General features: G+C 46.5%; 1 long non-coding RNA gene across 2 annotated transcripts in view; it reads left to right on the top strand.

Moving 5' to 3' along the window:
* Positions 1 to 15023, top strand: part of LOC111095829 — a 25940-nt gene extending 10917 nt beyond the window's left edge. The window contains exons 2-5 of one of the 2 annotated variants that reach the window (XR_005359272.1): positions 2092 to 2380; positions 2486 to 2685; positions 3849 to 4224; positions 13866 to 15023. This is a non-coding gene — a long non-coding RNA (uncharacterized LOC111095829). Of the gene's footprint in view, positions 1 to 2091; positions 2381 to 2485; positions 2686 to 3848; positions 4515 to 13865 lie in introns of those variants that run through there. The other variant, XR_005359271.1, reaches the window with a different exon arrangement.

The raw sequence follows: 15023 nt of genomic DNA, 5'->3' as shown, positions 1-15023 counted from the left end.
GTGGAAACATGAGAAGCATTTCTGTAGGAATGCAGGAAAGATGTGCATATCTCCAGTAACAACACTGTTCTAGAAATATTAACCAAGGCAATGAGACATAGGAAGAGATTAGATTTATAGATATTGGAAAGGAGGAGGTAAAATTATCAAATTTTCATATGGGAATTCCAAAGATCCAACAAAGACTGAAAACACTAAATAAACTATGATGAGCAGTAAGAGAACTAAGTTGGCTGGAAATATAGCTAGTATGCAGAGCCTTCATATAAGCAAAGAACCACTGGAAGGCATAATAGGAGACAGGACTCCATTTACAACAGCAAAAAATACATATGCAAAGAAATATGAAATACCAAGTGATGAAAATCAATGATAAATGTGCAAGTTTGGCGTGAAGAAAACTAAAAACACAAAAGAAGCCCTGAAAAAAATGAAGAAAGAAGCTTGCTATGGTCTTGGCAACACTCAACATTATAAAGACATAAATTCTCTTCAATCTTTGAATTTAAAATGTATGTAAAAAAGTACTACCTAGATGTTTTGAATTTCATTTGGGAAAATGAACAAATGGAAAAGTCAGAATATCATGAAAATAGTAATAATGAAATGGCACTAGTCTTTCTATATATTCAAATATATTATAAAGCTATAAAAATGAAAGCATTGTGATATAGTATATGAATAGACTGACGGATTATTGGAACAGAATGAAAAGACCAGAAATAAACTCAAATCACTTGGTGAATTAATACATTATAAAGGAGGGATCTCAAGTGAGAAAGGATATATGGATTTTTTTTTAAATGATGATGAGAAAACAGGATGGAACTCCCCCAAACAAATGAAATTTTATTCCTAAAGCACCTACATAAGAAGAAATTCCAAATGAGTAATAGTTTTTAATGCAAAATTGATACATTAGTAATACCAGAAGAAAACATGATAGGATGTTTTTTAAATCATCTCAGAGCTTGAATGTCCTAAAAAAATGACACAAATCTCAAAAGCCATAAAAGAGAAACTGAAAAAAAAAATCATTAACATAAATATTTTTAGAGGCTGGCATAGCAAAAACTACCACATGTAAGATAAAAGACAAAGTCAAAATTGTGAAAATATTTGCCAGTCATACCACAACTCCTTTACTGTGTAAAGAGTCCACAAATCAATGAGGGAAAAACAAAACCTAACAACACCATAGAAACACGAACAAAATGATTTGGAATAGTTTGCTGAAAGGGAAATGTGAATGGGTTTTAGACATAAGGAGAAAAGTGCTTATCTCCACAACACTAAGAGAATTGCAAAATAAAACTACCCTGGAGCACCGTTTGTCACCTATCACATTGGCGGAAACCAGAAAGCTAGCTATTGCTAAATTGCTCTCTTAGATGTTATCCCAATTCACGGTCGCTCCAATGATGTATGATGACGTTCCGCAAGCTCATCCAGTGATGGTGGAAGAGTGAATTAGTGTAACTTCAATGGAATTGAGCAATAGCTAACAAAATTAACAATGCATGCACATTTTTGATCTAGAAATTGTACTTCCCGAAATCTATCCTTATCCACTCCAGCACGAGTACAATAATGCCGGTAACATCCTGAAAACTGTGTAACAGCAAAATGCTGCACAAGAGGACATCAGAAAAGACTTTAAAGAAAGTGCTTCTGTACTCATGAAAAATTGTAGCCAAAAAATTGGGTGTAGAAGTACAATATAGTGTTACAAAGTGTATCTCCACTTACATAATAAAAAGATGGAGGGTATATGTGTTTTCTTGGACATATATTAGCTGTCTTAAAGGAATGCCCCAGAAGCCAGTTACATTTGTCACCACCAGGAGAAATTCTAGCTACTAAGCGAGCAGTGGTGAAAAAAGAGATTTTTCCTTGTATACATAATTTTATACGTTCTGAATTTTGAACCTTTGTAAGTTGTACCTATTCCATAAATAGACCAAAACTGTTGATAATTATTCCACTTGCATTTATCCAGTGCTTTCTATGTCCAGTGCCCTTCTAAGACACTGCAAGCCTCATCCCATATCATCCTCACAATAACCCTATAAAGTATCTTTCTTTCCACAGATGAGGAGACCGAGGCATAGAGAGTGTAGATGGTTTGCCTACAATCAGAGCTAGAACATACCCAGCACCTGAGCCAGAATAGAATCCCAGTATTTCTACCTGGGACACTTAGGACACCCAGCTGTTCTCCACTCAGAGTCACAACCTGTTTGGACCACATCTATTTCTGAGTGCCTGACTACAAGGTGGATGGTGTATTAATATAGATCAACCCTGTCCTCTCCCAAGAAGACCTTCCTTTCAGAGACACATCCTATCCGGGCACACAGACTACAAAGCAATTCCTCTGGTCTGTACTACACTCTCTGTGCCCCCTAGACATGCATGAACGGGGCGGGGTGCGGGGGGTGCGGGGGTAAGCAGGAGGCATTAATCCTTATTTCCTTCTCTTTAGCCCTCCTACTGCCTCTACACCAAATCTCACATTTGTGACTTCCTGAGCGCCTCTCCGATGTCTCCTTTGCTCCACATTCCAACTGCCTTGGACTCCCAACAGGCTGCCATCGAATCATAACTGTGTTTCGGCACCAGTGTCCTTATTCAGTGGATAGCCGCCAGAATAATGTTTTCCCCTTTGTATTATATCCTACACAGGTAAATGTGTTTATTACAGGAAATGATTTAAATGCCATTACACAAGAAGAAGATGTCTTTTTAATGCTCTCCCTTGGTTTCAAAGGATTGGGGCTTGATAAAGTACATGAACCTTCATGTTCTAGGTTTTCTTGGCTCATTCCTTCCTTCTAGATGTGTGGAATAAGCAACCACATCCCATTTTTCTGGTGGTGTCAAGGCATCTCTCATCCCTATGTCTTGACACACTATCTCCTGAGTTTGGAATGTCTAACTGCAAATCCACCCAACCAACCTCCACTGTTGCCCCAAAATGCAACTCAAATATTCCTTTCCTAGGGAAGTCTTCTCTGCCTCCCCTAAACTCCGATCTGACTTAACTTCCTCTTCTCTTTGACTCCATAGGATACAAGACAAAACTCAGTTCAGGTACAGATCACACATACTATAGAATTGTCTACCTGTCTGTCTGTAGCCAATGATCTATGGGCTCCTTGAGAGCAGGGATGGTGTCTTGGTCATCTTGGTATGCTTGCTCACTGTCTGGCACAGTGCCTGGTACTAGCTGGAGTGTCTACTTATCAATAACTGATTGAATGGGACATGTTAAAGCTACATGTACCTCCCAGAGCTGTTCTTTGATTTTCTAGACTTGCCTGATCAAGCCCTATGTGACCTTCCTGAGAGTTACTGATAACTGCACTTCCAGCGGCCACATGGTAGACTGTGACATCAGTGGTCACCACCATGCCACATTTCCCAGTAGCTACCCCTTGTGCAATCCCCTCCCACAGTGATGCTGGACTTGGTCATGTGCCTTGGTTTGGCCATGGGATATTAGCAAAGATGATGCGAACAGAGGCTGGATTAGTGCTTGCACACTGGGGCTTGTCCTCTTGGAACACCCCCTCTTGGAAGCTGCCTGCCATGTTGTAGAGAGGCTTGGAGTAGACTATTGAAAGATGAGAGACCACATAGATGAAGGATGACAGGTCATCTTGGATGTTCCAGCTCTGTCCAGCTCCCAGATGAATGCAGACTCATGAGAGATTCAGCTACAACTTGTAGAATAGAGAAGAACCTCTCAGCTGAGCCCAGTTAACACTCAGAACTCTGAGAAATAAGTCATTGTTCATTTCAGCCACTGCTTGTTCTGATAATTTTGGGGTGCTTTTTTCATGCAGCAACAGGCAACAGAAACAGGCTGATATGGAAACTCCCATGCTCCTGACTCCTGGCACAGCAACACAGCCTCCCTGGCAAACCCTGGCTGGTCACTGCAGCTGCCCCATATGCCAAGGTCATTTGCTGGAACCATTTGCTGGCTTATTTGCAGGCTGCCAGAACCCAAGTGAGAGAATTGGAGCCCTCAAATCAAAGCACAGCCATAAAATAGAAACATGGGGAAGAACTACAGCTGTGCCTGAGTATGGAGCAGACTTTGTCAAAGAGAAGAATGAACGATCGGCCTTGCTTTGATGTGGCCTTCCTCTGGAACTTCCTCACAAGGACACCTGGCCTTGAAAATGCATGAAACTACAGCCTTCCAGGACTCGTGAGGTTAGGAAAAACAGAGTCGTGTTCAGCACTCTTCCACTCCATCCAGAGACCCAAGGGGAATCCTGGGCTCTGTCTCCCATCTCCCACAGGGTAGGCTCCTGCCCTGCTCCCTTTGCCAGCATCCTTGTGTGCGGCACTGGGTATGCACCTAGGATTGCAGCTTATGGGTAAAAGGAGATGAATGGCCTACCCAGAAAAAAGACAGCAAATCAGGGAGTTCTGAAAAGGAGAGGAGCCTACAGGGAAGGAGAGTCTCCTGTGGATTTATAGACCGTATCCTCTCCTCCAAGACTAAGCTAGATTCCTTAAAAAAAAAAAAAAAAAAAAAAAAAAAAAAAAAAAAAAAAAAAAACTTTGTGACTCTTTTTTTTTTTTAATTTTTTAAATTTATTTATGATAGTCACACAGAGAGAGAGAGAGGCAGAGACACAGGCAGAGGGAGAAGCAGGCTCCGTGCACGGGAGCCCGACGTGGGATTGGATCCCGGGTCTCCAGGATCACGCCCTGGGCCAAAGGCAGGTGCCAAACAGCTGTGCCACCCAGGGATCCCCAACCTTTGTGGCTCTTATTTTAATTATAATTAAATTATTTTTAGTGAATCTTTCTTCTCCAGGAGAAAGCTCCTTGAATGCAGAGATTATGTCTGTCTTGCTCCATATGGATAACTGCTTTGCCCAGCACACAGCATGGCGCACAGGAGGTACCAGTAAGCAGCTGTGGGGAGAATGAATGAACCAACAAATCAATACCCAGCCCAGCACTGTGCAGACAGGGCTTCTTCTTCTTCTTCTTCTTCTTTTTTTTTTTTAAGGATTTTATTTATTTATTCATAGACACAGAGAGAGAGGCAGAGACACAGGCAGAGGGAGAAGCAGGCTCCATGCAGGGAGCCCGAAGTGGGACTCGATCCCGGGTCTCCAGGATCATACCCTGGGCTGCAGGCAGGGCCAAACCGCTGTGCCACCAGGGCTGCCCCAGACAGGGCTTCTTAACTATGATGCCAAAGACAGGATCCACCCCCCCCCCCCATGCCTCTGCACTGGCTGTTTCTGTGCTGGAATTCCCTTTCTCTCCTTGTCCATCTGGCGTTTCTAATAGCTCTGGAGAGATGAGCTAGTTCTGAGCCTTTTGGATCCTCAGTTTGCTCCTCTGTGTATGGGGTATAGCACGCTGCCTTGTGGAGAGGGAATACGAGGAGGTCGACGGTGCCTACACATGCCTGATACACAGTCAGGGCCCAGCGATGCTAGTTGGCTCTGGCTTCAGGCCAAGATGCCTGTGACCATTTCTCTGTGCCATGTTCTCCGCCCCTGGTGCTGAGTACCCAGAAGTTATCTTGAGCGTTACCCTTACCAGAAAGGAGCTGGGCAGTGATGAAAGCCCATAGGTGAGCAGAGGTATGTTTCTCAGACTTTAAAGTGCACACATATTCTCTGGGGATCTTGTTAAAATGCAGATTCTAACTCCGTCTGCCTGCGGAGGGAGGAGGGCTGAGATTTTGCATTTCTAACAAGCACTCAGAAGTCACAGCAAGGTACTGATCTAGGGAGCAGTCTGAGGAGCAAGAGGCTACAGCACCAGTTACAGGATGAGTACAGACAGAACTATGGGGCAGCCAGGGGTGTGGCCACTGGAAGTGGGGTGGCCGTGGTTGCAGCTGCTGGGATGAAACCGGCCCCCTGGATAGTGGGTAGTGGAACCTAACAGAGTAGCTCTAGGGCGCCGCTCTACAGACCAAAGAGCTGAACTGCAGAGAACGCCTGGAACATTTCATTCCTGGTGGTGGACTTGGGAGGCAGCTGGGAGCCTTCTTCTGGGGAGTTTGCACATTTTCCCAGCTGCAAGTCTCTACCCCTTCTCTCAGTACTATAGGATAGCTGAGAAGAGCCCTCATGGCTGATGGAGGCCAAGTGACAAACGTTCTGATGAACTGGCAGTCCTCCCCAAGTAATGCCCTAGTTTGGAGCTGGTATTGTAGAAGAGGAAAGGGAAACATGCCAGACTTTGCAAGGAGCCTGTCAGTGGGTGTGTGCTACATTCTTTGTCACCCAGCAGCCTGGCAGGAGAGAAATCAGAGCCCTGCCCTGGCCAGGGAGGCCCTCCTCCTCTGGGGAGCAGGCGCTTTCCACACATTACCTCCAGGCTTCCCAACCTTCCTTGGGGGGCCTCTGAGGACTCTCATCTCATAGCAAACACTCCACAGACCTCCGCAGGAGAGCGCTGGTGCTTTGTGTCTGTTGATTAAAGAAATCATCAGACTCAGAGTCTACCACGCATTCCGGGATGCTTTTCCCTCAATTCAGTCTTCTTTATGATAAGAGCACCAATGTTCGCGTGGAGAGTGGTTGGACACATGTGAGCGGCAGGGTGAGGTCAGTGTGAGGACAATGGGCGAGTTGTGCCCCTGGGCACCAGGTCCTTGGCAGTGATTCTTTGCCCCGCCCCTCCCACCCTGGTCTGCACCATCTCATTTAGTCCTACTTTATCTCTTCTAGTCTTTGGAACTAGTCTTCGGGGTAGGTATTGCCACCCCCATTTGACAGATGAGGAAGCTGAAGATCTAAATGGTGAAATGAGCTGTCCAAGGTCACATGCCAAATAAGCAGAATCAGGGCATATTTATATAACACATATATATGTATATTTACGCTTATTCACTTTTTAAATTCAAATATCATTAACTTAGAGGGTTACACTGGCTTCAGGTAGAATCAGCTTTCACCTGGTCTTTGTGCCCCAAGTCCTTCCTCCTTCATCCAAGAGGAACGACCTCGGTTTTGTTTTGTTTTGTTTTTTGTTTTTTGTTTTTTGTTTTTTGTTTTTTGTTTTTTGTTTTTTTTTAGCAGCACCTTAACATTGAATCCCTCTGGCGCCCTCTGGAGGTCACTCCTCCATCCTGCCCCCTGACAGAGGTCACTTCATCTCAGGCTCATAATCCTCTTCTCTTGTGCAAGGTCTGGCACCTGGAGAAGACTCTTAAGTGCCACCTAGCTGAGTATTATAAAAATCTGTCCAGGAATGGAAATGCGTAGAGGGCCTCTCAGCCCCCTCCCACAGCAGAAAGAGAGAGAGGGAGGAGGTGAGAGCCCCCTCCACCCCCACCCCACCCCCTCGCGGGCCCCAGCTGTCTGTCTGCGTCAAATGTTCTGAGCAGAGGTTGGGGGCTTCAACTCCCCACACAAAGAGAGTTCAGAGCTGTCAGTACCTTTCCCACGATACACTAGGTGGTGAGGAGCAGGTGATAATTGTAGCTCTGTCACCCTTGTCACCTCTGAGCTGGCTGGGTTTTTTTTTTTTTTTCTTTCTTTCTAAAAAACAAATGTTGTGCTGCCTGGAAATCAAACTTGGAGTTTCAGTTGAGGAAATACCCATATACAGGCCGCTGCTCTTTCCCCAGAAATCCAGAGAGGAAAACAGCCTCAGGGGCACCAGGGTGGCTCAGTGGTTGAGCATCTGCCTTTGGCTCAGATCATGATCCCAGGGTCCTGGGATCGAGTCTCAAATCAGGCTCCCGTCAGGCACCCTGCTTCTCCCTCTGCCTGTGTCTCTGCCTATGTCTCTGCCTATGCCTCTCTCTCTGTGTCTCTCATGAATAAATAAATAAAATCTTTAAAAAAAAAAAAAAGAAGAAAAAGAAAAAGAAAGAAAGAGAGAAAGAAAGAAGAAAGAAAGAAGAAAGAAAGAAAGAAAGAAAGAAAGAAAGAAAGAAAGAAAGAAAGAAAGAAAGAAAGAAAAACATGGACTCAGAAAGCACCTCCTTCAATATTTCTGGTTTGGCCTCTCCATAGGGGAGAGAGCCCCAGCCTCTATATGAGCACTCCCCAGGGGATAAGCCTGTCCCACAGCCACCTGGGATGTCAGAGCTCTCTCTCTCTCTCTCTCTCTCTGAATGGAAAACTGCCTTCACCTATTAAATCTTCCTTCTGTGCTTTGGAGAACACACACAGGACCCCTCCATCTTCTTCCCACTGAGACCCTTCTAGTTTCCGAGGGACTCTCTCATGCTCTGACCCTGCACTTCTGAGGTCACCTCTCCTCTCCAGCATAGATGCTCCGGCTCTTCTGACCCTTCCTGTAGAAGGATTCCACCCCTATCCCCCCCCCTGCCCTCAGGGCACACTGTGCTCTATCTGTGAATGTCTGTTAAAGAGTAACAATGAGCTTTAAACATCCCAGAGGCTTGTACTCAGATTTCCACATTCTGATTCACACACAAAAATGCAAACTGAAATAGTCTCGTGTAACAACAGATGCAGTTGTCCATAATAATAATAACAATAATAATAATAATATCCCAAGTTAATGGGCTCTTTACTATGCTCCACGCATTGTGAAGATTTTACCTGCATTATTTTACTTAGTCCTCGTGCACCCTGCGAAATGCCATACCATCACTTTACAGGTAAGAAAAATACAGCTTAGAGATGATAGGGATCTATGCGAGTCTCAGAGCTAATCAAGTCTTTAAAAAGCATAAAAAAAAAAAAAAAGCACTGGAATCCATGTTTTGTCTCGAAAACCAATGTGCGTACGACTCCTCTATATTGTTTTACGTAAAATTGCTCCAATGTAGTAAAATATACTCCATTGTAGTTCCTCTTAGACCCCCCCACGGATCCATATTACAGAAACATGCACAGATAGAGATCCACGTAAGTCCCTCACAAGCTGTCGTATAGACAAATCAAAATTCCTCAGAAAGAAAGAAAGAAAGAAAGAAAGAAAGAAAGAAAGAAAGAAAGAAGAAAGAAAGAAAGAAAGAAAGAAAGAAAGAAAGAAAGAAAGAAAGAACAGAAATATCATTTCCCAGTCTAAATTGTTTAATTAATCTTATTTATAACTACGTTTCATTGTGGGAGCTATCCTTGCAGGAAAAAGCAGAAAAACATTCAATACAATCGTGGTTTCCCTCAGCAATTTAACCTCCCAGAAAGCAGAGGTTGAGGACAGGGCACAGCATTTATTTTGAACCTAATTCCACTCCAGTGAGGGTGAGCTGCTTGGTGAAAGAACAGGGAGAAAAATCCTGAGCAACAGTAGCCAGGTCATCTCACAGGTTATGCTATTCATGATGGGAAAAGCTGGGCATGGTCTGACATGAACCTGAGACTTTACAGAGGCAGATTGCAAAAACCTTTGCAGGAGAGAGGCTGGTCCCATGACTTCATACACTCTGGGAAGACAGCTCTAGAGGGATGACTTTCAAAAATGAAATTCTGACAATCCGATTGCAAATGACTCCAATGTGGGAGAAATGCAGTAGCACAGAATGAATACAAAGGAGTGACACAAACCCTCAGGTATAATGTTAGCAAGGCTGAAGCCAGCATGAGCCACCAGTGATGACATAAAAGGCCTTTCTGGGAACAGAGTCATGAGAACAGAGAATGGCTAGATCCACCTCTCAAGCACTGGCTGTATGACCTTGGGCAAATTTCCTAACCTCTTGGAACCTCAGTTTCCTGGTCCATATGATGGGGATAATAGTTCTTCCGCTGCAGGTGTGTTGTGAGGATTATAGGAATGATGCCTTAGAAACAGACAGACAAGCAAAACCTCGCACAGAGGAAAGTTCTCAAAAAGTATCTGTTGTCAGGTCCCTCCTGTCGTCCTAGTACTAATGGTGTAAAACCAACTGAATCTTCAGTTCCTGCACTGCCTCCATCTCCTGTCAAGGACAAAAGTCCCCAGATTAGAACATCTAGAACAAACATCGATAAGGAGAATTTGCCAATCCGAGCAGCATGCAGATTGCTGAAATGACGTTATGCCTCTTGACCAGGAAGAATTATATTCCATGGCTTGAGGATGACATGCAGAGTGTTCAACCCGTCTTGTTGGGATCCCTCCAAGAGTCTCCAAGGATAAGGGACGGGACAAAAGACATGCCTGCCACATTGCAAGCACTCAACTGAAATTTGTTAAACGTTATTGCAAGAAACAAATGCCTCAATCTTTCTAAAGGGATGGAAGATGTGCCCGAAGTCCATCCCAGGATAAACTCCAGATCTGCCTATTAAACAGGTGACTTTTGTACCTTCAGGAAGCTGCTGACATCCCCAGCATGGGTCCATCCTGAACCTGCCACACCTCACATACCTTGTTTTCCTTTCTGATAGAATTATTAGATTAATAGCCAAAAAGGCCAGTATCTTTGGCTTCACAATCCCAGATCCTGAAGTTGGACTTAGATGACAATGCAGTCAAGGGGCCGAGGAACCGATGGAATGACCGTGTCCAAAGACAGCAGGTTGGCTGGGTCAGTACCAACCTAGAATCCTGTTTGGTCAACCTTTTTCTCGCCGGGGAGAGCATAGATGGATGGCTGACCAGTGGTGAAGGAAACACGGAGGGCCAGTCCATGTGTTGGTGAGTGGTCAGGATCCAGCTCCATTGCACCAGCTGAATCTGACGTCAAAAAACTAATGCCGGTTCCATAAAATCTTTTCTTTCTTCAGACTCCAGACGCTTCTCTCCCTCACTCACTCCCTGAATGCATCCACTTGCCAAATTCACAGGTTTTAACTCCTAAATCATTCTCAGACTCTTCCTCTACTTTCAATCTGCCCAAACATAGGCCCTTGTCAGCCAAGGGTTTGGAATCTGGGGGGAGAGAGCCATGTTCAGATCCCAGTTTATACTGGCAGCTATGTGACCTTGCTCAAGTTACCTCTTTGTTCAAAATTTCGGTTTCCTTGTAGGTAACACGAGAAAAATAATAATACCCACCTCACAGGCTTTTGCAAGGTTTCCGAGCTGACTCCTTTGTAGAGTGCCCAGCACCATGCCTGGCATAGAATAAGCACTAGGAAACATCAGTAAATATTACTGGGCGCTGTGATGACCTCCCAGCTGGTCTGTCTACCACCAGCCCCACGGCCCCTGCATTATCTGCCTCTTATCACAGAGATTATCAAATCCAGAAACCATCAGTGATTCTGCTCAGAGTAAACGCCTTTACACACACATGCACACACACATGTACAGGCACACACGGACATGTCACACACACACATGCACACACACACACACTCAGCATTGCCCCAGGACAAAGTCCCAGCCCAGTGCATAAGGGCCATCCTGATTTTTCTCAACTGCAGCTATAATTGAGCATTTTTTTCCCAGCACAAGAGGATGTTTCTCACCCTGAAGCTATTGGGAGGGCTTTCCCTCTGCCCGTAATACCCTTGCCCTCTTATCTATCCAGGGACCTTCAACTCATCCATGAAAATCCAGGCAGGTGTCTGTCCTCTGTGGAGCCCTCCAGGTCGTCTCGAGGTGCCCCACACTCTTCATGCCCATTAGAGACATCTAGGAGCCTCCATGCCCTTCCCTGAAAAATGTTGCTTAAAATACCAACTCCAGTGAGTGTCTTCATGAGAACTGAAGGAGGTAAAAATACCCGGCACGTCTAGGAGAGTGGACCGCAGGAGAACGCTGATGGGGCTTGAACCTTTCACTGGCAGGTGGTGGGCGGAAGTGGGATGCTCACTGTCTCAGGGAAGAGAGTGGGGACTTAGAATGTGAGCCTTAATGATGATAGATAACCAAGGAAGTGGGTCAGACATTCTCTCAAGGCCCCTTCTTCCCGAAATGCACATGGGCATCGTTGGGCCGGGAGCTATACCAATAGTCACACATCACTTCTCCATCTCATGGATGTGCCCCATTCCATTAAGACAAAGACGACCACACCACTCCTGCCCCCAGCTCACGAGGAAAGGAGGGAGTGGGGCGCTGGGGTTAGATACTCCCTATGCTACTCCAGCCTGTCACTCGCAGCACCTGCCTCAACTGAGGTTCAACCCCCTGTGCCCTTTGCTTCCTGAGGACCCTGACAGCCTGGGGACTGGTGGACCAGCCTGAGAAGCGTGCTCATTACTCGCAATGGCAGAAGGGCACTGGAGAGCCTGGACAGACAAGCAGACAAGCCTGACCTCTCTCCCACCTGCCGTGGGACGTTCCCAAGCTGTTTCTGCCCCAGGCGGCCTGGGCTTCTGTCTCTGCCATGACCAAGGGCAAGAGCCCCCTCCACTTTCTCAGGATCTTTGAAAACTGCATGAGGAATGGATGTCTTTCATTTCAGGGCCACGAGACCCAACTGCTGCCGGGCCAGGCACCAGCTCAGACCAGGTAGGGAAAGAAGTCAGACTTCATCCAAACGAAAAGCAGGAAAAGTCACCCATTGACCCAGAGAGTGGACATCCTGCAGACAGGGAGAACAGAGTGAGAGACTCCTCCAGAATAAGCAATGGACATGTCTGCCATTCGGGCAGGACAGCCGGGAGCCCTAGACTTGTTTCTATAAAGCTACTGTCCCCAGAGCAAAAGCCTGGGTCCGCCAGAGAGGCCAGGACACTACGGAGTCCATGTGGCAGCCAGGGCCGGGAAGCACATCCTAGGTCCTTACCCAGATTGGCACCTGCCGATCCCTCCAAATCTAGCAGCGAGCAGAACCTAACACCCCCTCCAAGCAGGATCAGCCAGCATGGGTGTCAGCCAAGCCCATGAGGCTTTAGGTCACCTTGGGATATATATTTGATTAATTTGTCAGCTTTTCAAATATACTCAGTTTTCCATCTTTGCTTCATAATTTTTTCAAATAGGTCAGCTCGTGTAGGCCAAGCTAAGGATAAAATGTTTCTCTCTCCCGGTGATCAAAGCACCTGTAGAGACCAGGTGAGATCAGGAAAGTCCAGCCAGAGATTGGCTCCGTCAATGCTTCCTGAGCACCCACTGTCTGCCAAGCCCTGTTCCACACACCAAGCAGAAACAGAAAGCAAAGCAGAAAGGGCCCTGCTCTCTCGGAGCTGAGGTCCAGAGGGAGGGAAGCAAACAATACAGTGCTAAGCAAATACTATAAAGTGAGTTTAGAGTAATCAGGGCATCCAAAGGTGACCACGGGCACCTGTCTAAGGTGGTAGGGAGGTACCTTTGAGCTGCATGAGTAGAAGCAGCCAGTCTTGTAAAGCCCTGGGGAGAAGCAAAAGCAAACACAAAGGCCCTGATATAGGCCTGGGCTTGGCAAGCTGGAGGAAGAGTCAGAGGGTGAGTGGGGTTGCACCTGGTGAATATAGGGGGTGAGGGCAAATAGGCAGGCATCCTGGATCGGCAAGCTGAGCCCCGGGGGACGTCACCTCTTTGCTGTGCCCCAGTATCCAGCTGAGCTCCTGGCTCAGATGAGTGTTTAATAAACACTTGTCGAGTGGCTCAGTGGTTGAATGGTTGAGCGTCTCCCTTCAGCTCAAGACGTGATCCCGGGGTCCTGGGATCAAGTTCCACATGGGGGTCCCCGCAAGGAGCCTGCTTCTCCCTCTGCCTATGTTTCAGCCTCTCTCTTTGTGTCTCTCATGAATAAATAAATAAATAAAATATTTTAAAAATAAGATAAAATAAGCACTTGCCACATGAGCAACTCTGTGAGAGCATGCCTGGGTCAATGATGAACAGAGCAAGGCAGATGGAAGTGATCGTGGGTGGCTTTCTCATGGTGGACCTCCTCCCACCCTCTGGGTCCACGGGTGCTCCCCCACATGGTTCTCCGGGCAGGGACCCATCACTAAAGCAGAAAGGGACAGACCAGAATGAGGGCCTTTGAGTTGGGAGACCCTAGAGCTGACTTCAGTCTCTGTTCTTTGCAGAAAACATGAGCCTCTGGGAGGCCTTGACCAATTCACCAGCCAGACCTTCTTCCCCGGCACGTCACGTTTGGCACCCAGGGACTCCCAAGCCCGGTCATCATCTGGAAGTTGCAATGAGTTTACCCCAAAGACCCAGGCTGGGCAAAGGGGGTTCTGTTCTACTGGTGCTGGTGACCGTTGGCCCTGCTGTGCAGATTTCATTTTTTAAGGAGAGATTTTTAAGCTTTGTTTGCATTCGTCTGGTGACAGAACTGAACTGAAGAGCTCCGTTGGGATCAATAAACATGTATCCGCCTGGCTTGCTAGCACCAGGCACTGGACTGGCCTGGGGATTTGAGGCCAAGTGAGGAGCCATCTAGAGCAAAGGACAGCCACACAAACAGGGCACAAAAGCCCCATTAACACTGTCGCACTGGTCAGTAATTGCCTGGGGCTTTTCTTCTGCAGAGCCCCGGGGTGGGACCTGAGTGAGGATTTCACTCCTGCTCTCCCTCCCTTGCTTCTCCATCTTTTGTTTGTTTGTTTTCTTCCATGGGCAGAACACACAGACACTGAAGTCTGGAATTCTGGAAGCTTGTGGTTCCCAACAGGAGGATGGTCTGTGGAAGCAGTATGCTTGTTAGTAACACACTCCAAATCTCTGGTGCCTGTAAGACTATGAGCCTCCAGGAGGTTGGTCTGTTCACGCCAAACACTTTTCAGGGAATAACTCAGCATCCATTAGGATGCTTTTAGAAGAGTGGAAATGGCCCATTTCCCCCCGAAGATCTACTGCAGGGGCGAGGGAGAGTGCAATGTCTCAGCAGCCTGTCTTCAACCATTGCTAAAGGCCCAAGCAGAGCTGTACAAAATCCAGGGGACCCACCCAGCTTTAGGGATCTTGGCACACCTCTCAGGGGTTTCAGTCATCTGTTCCTGCCTCTCACGGTCCCACAAGGTCTGCAGTCCCTGAACTGTACCGTCCACCCAAACCTCACAAATCTGCCCCTACTGCATGGAAACCTTGGGGAGGTGCCCAGCCTCTCCTGGGATGACCGTGGCAGTCGGCACCCAGGGCTCCCCCTTGGAACTCTCTGCCCCCTCTTTCTGGGCCCCATAGACAGTGAACTTATCTAGAGCTCTGCCTCCCGCACTTAAACTGAAGATTTCCTGATTTAA

This window comes from Canis lupus, chromosome 5 (assembly GCF_011100685.1).
Source record: "Canis lupus familiaris isolate Mischka breed German Shepherd chromosome 5, alternate assembly UU_Cfam_GSD_1.0, whole genome shotgun sequence".
In the NCBI taxonomy this organism is placed as follows: Eukaryota; Metazoa; Chordata; class Mammalia; order Carnivora; family Canidae; genus Canis; species Canis lupus.
This window is presented reverse-complemented; position numbering and strand designations above follow the sequence as displayed.